The 3,711-nt window shown below is 43.0% G+C and overlaps 1 pseudogene; it reads right to left on the bottom strand.

The window, feature by feature from the left end:
- Positions 1-11: 11 nt before the first annotated feature.
- On the bottom strand, positions 12-1,737 carry LOC106819696 (annotated as a pseudogene).
- Positions 1,738-3,711: the final 1,974 nt, after the last annotated feature.

The following is a 3,711-nucleotide window of genomic DNA, read 5'->3' as shown; positions in this document are numbered from 1 at the left end:
CTCTCCGTGTGAGTTATCATGTGTGTCTTCAGATTACATGATGTGCGAAGGTAGCATCACACAGATCGCACTTATACGGTTTCTCTCCCGTGTGGGTTCTCATGTGTGTCTTCAGATTAGACGATTGCGAGAAGGCAGCATCACACAGTTGGCACTTATATGGTTTCTCTCCCGTGTGAGTTCTCAAATGTGTTTTCACATGACCCAAGCGGGAGAAGGTAGCATCACACAGATCGCACTTATACGGTTTCTCTTCCGTATGAGTTCTCATGTGTATCTTCACACTACTCAGACATGAAAAGGCAGCATCACACAGCTTGCATTTATACGGTTTTTCAGCTGTGTGACTTCTAATGTGTACCTTCACAATACTCAATCGTGAGAATGTAGCATCACACAGATCGCACTTGTATGGTTTCTCTCCTGTGTGAGTTCTCATGTGTCTTTTCAAAGCACTCGATTCTGAGAAGGCAGCATCACACAGTTCACACTTATATGGTTTCTCTCCCGTGTGAGTTCTCATGTGTGTCTTCACATTACCCAATTGTGAGAAGGCAGCATCACACAGTTCACACTTATATGGTTTCTCTACCGTGTGAGTTCTCATGTGTGTCTTCAGAGTACCCGTTAATGAGAAGGCAACACCACACAGATCGCACTTATATGGTTTCTCTCCCGTGTGAGTTCTCATGTGTGTCTTCAGAGTACCCGTTAGTGAGAAGGCAACACCACACAGATCGCACTTAAATGGTTTCTCTCCCGTGTGTGTTCTCATGTGTGTTTTCACATGACCCAAGCAGGAGAAGGTAGCATCACACAGATCACACTTATACGGTTTCTCTCCCGTATAAGTTCTCATGTGTATCTTCACACTACTCAGATAGGAGAATGCAGCATCACACAGCTTGCACTCATATGGATTTTGCCCGGTATTAATTCTCACGTACTCCATCGTGCTTCAGGGAAAGCTGCCACGCACTGGTCACACACATCAGATGTCTACCCTGTCTGGCATTCAAGTTACAACCACGCGTTTTTCTTCGAAGACAGCCTCGTCTCACTTGTAGAATTCACGTCCTATATAGGCTCTCCTACAAATTAGTAAAGAGAATACAAATAAATGCATTGAACAATGCATGTAGAACAAAAACGCGCCCATTTATGTTTGCAAAATAACTGTTTATTCTGAATATCGAATTCTATTATTATCATCCAAACATCACACGCCATTGAACGACTGTAAGGTCAAGCACATGATATTCGAAAACTAAATATACTGAATTAATATCAGAAACATCCGTTTACGCATGAGGTCACTGAACGTCCGTGTGGTGTTCTCGTATAGACTGATGTTACAAACGTCAATGGTGTGATGATATACCTGCTGTTATGATGAACGGTCAGATATCCTGACACCCGGGTAACCGGTCTGATCTCCTGATACCAGGATACAAGGTGGACGCTTCCCCTGAATAATTACAAAAGCAACTGTGCACACTCGCCCACAAACATTGCTGTAAAACTATCTCATAGTCTCGCGTGGGCTGGTGGCTTAAGTGACATCCGTACTGTGTAGGGATGTTGACTGTTTTATTCTACCAAAGCATGACTAACCAGCCTTGTAAACAAACACTACACACAAATCACTGTATATACATAATGTCTTCTTCCCGCACACCAAGCAATCCCGCATCTCTGACTGCTTGAACTCAGAGCTCCTCACAGCACCCTACAACCATTTTTAATGTATCTCATTCCATGTATATTATTAAAATAATACTGGTGACCCTACCAAACCATATATTTTACAACTGCGTAAGTAATTAAGGTCATGGAGTACGCATGTGTTTTTAAAGCCCATCTTATGTCTGATTTAGCGATGGCTATAATGATGGGGATATAGCGTAGTTCAGTCTTCACAGCTTGCTCGCACCACCTTATTGGTTGTGTTATAAAAGGAGGCATAGGTACTCGCGTTGCTCAGGGAAAACGTCCAGGGACAAGTTGTAGAGCAAATCCTGACACATATAGACCTACTCACTTAATTCTTAGCATAGAGTCGTAATAGAGAAACGAAATACCTAAGGGGGTAAACAATATTGAGACAAAAACAATTTGAAAGATTGTATGATTTCATGTAGTCTCCTAAATATACATTGTGTAGAAAATACGCCAAGTTACTATGAATATTATGCTTGTCTGGCTGTGCCTCAACTGGTGCCGTCATTATCATGCGCTATTCCAGAATGTGCTTTGAGCAATTCCAACATGCATTGCGTGCTAAAACAACAGCAGCCATTTCGAAGTATTCATACCTTTGATATTTTACTTGCTTTTAAATGATATTTTTTACTTTTAGTCTATACTTTTAAAGCAGCTGATTCTCGCAACAAAATGCTTAAAAACATGACGAAATATTCTCATTAATCCAGAAATGTGATCCGAGGTAGAGCATTTTGAAGACTGAGTTTTGGCATATAGATTTAACAACATATTGATCATATCGAAAAAATTACCCTGTCGAACGACAGCAAAAAGATAAACTCATCAATCTAAATATATATATATATATTATAATATATATTGCCACTCATACCCCCATGATCCATCCTCGTCAGCAGACCACCTGTAACTCTAAATATAAATAAATCGCAACGCTACCTCACCACTCGCACACCCCTCACCTACGCTCACCACACCTCAATCACCTACACTCTCTCACCTACCACCAAGATCACTACCTTACTCGCGCAGAACTCACCAATCTCACTCACTCACCCCCCACTCCTCCACACTCTACATACCCGGACCCCCGTCCAGCTCTCGGACTCTTCAGCACTACCCCCTCACATGGCGACCTCCAATCCATTTCTCTCTTTCTTTACACATATCAAAACTGTTTTCGGCGCAGTCTTATTCATTCCATAATACCAACTGACAGAGTCGTCAATGAACCACTATAGCTCACTGCGGTGTTGATAGAACAGGGAGATGATATCGAACATCTTCGCTAACGCTGTTTAGTCATGACGACAAACTGCCTGACCTCAATGTCCTTATCCTCTCGTCGGTTACTACCACAATCAGAAAATTTCACTATTTTTGTCGCTTCAGGCGCCTCTACGCGTTATACTGCGCACCAACATCAAATGTCTTCAGGATCTGAAAGTCCTGAAATCTGCGGTGAGCAGATGGCGCTAATGCCCTAAAATGATTGCGCCATTCTCGGTTTGCGATTACTCGCTGTAAACTACACATACGCCACATCAAAACATACTTCCACGTCAATATCTACTGTCCACACGCACCACGATATAAACACAATATTACGCGTAGGTATGCATTCAGCTAGGTAGCGTCAGGTCAAACTCCTCCAACAACTTCGAATTAATCTAGCGACTGGCCATTCTCCAATCTCTGGCACACCCACGCATGAACGCCATGCTCGAAAGTAGGCTAGACCTCCCGTCTCGTACCTCCAACATAGCGACCAGTCAAATCCTCCCATAGGAAGTAACACTGTATGCACATTTGAACAGTGGGCGAAACGCGTTCTTCGCACTTCACCTCCGCTCTCGCACGCCGTCACGGCCAACCACCTGACAATGCATACGTGCACTCTCGCACAACTCCCTCACACATTTGGCCATAATTCTTTAGAAATTCGCAACACCTGTGGATGATGTTTGGGCCAGTCCTTATCATCTCACA

Source organism: Priapulus caudatus, unplaced genomic scaffold (genome assembly GCF_000485595.1).
Source record: "Priapulus caudatus unplaced genomic scaffold, Priapulus_caudatus-5.0.1 Scaffold4075, whole genome shotgun sequence".
NCBI lineage: Eukaryota > Metazoa > Priapulida > Priapulimorpha > Priapulimorphida > Priapulidae > Priapulus > Priapulus caudatus.
Note: the sequence above shows the minus strand (reverse complement) of the source record. Positions and strands in the feature narration are given on the sequence as shown.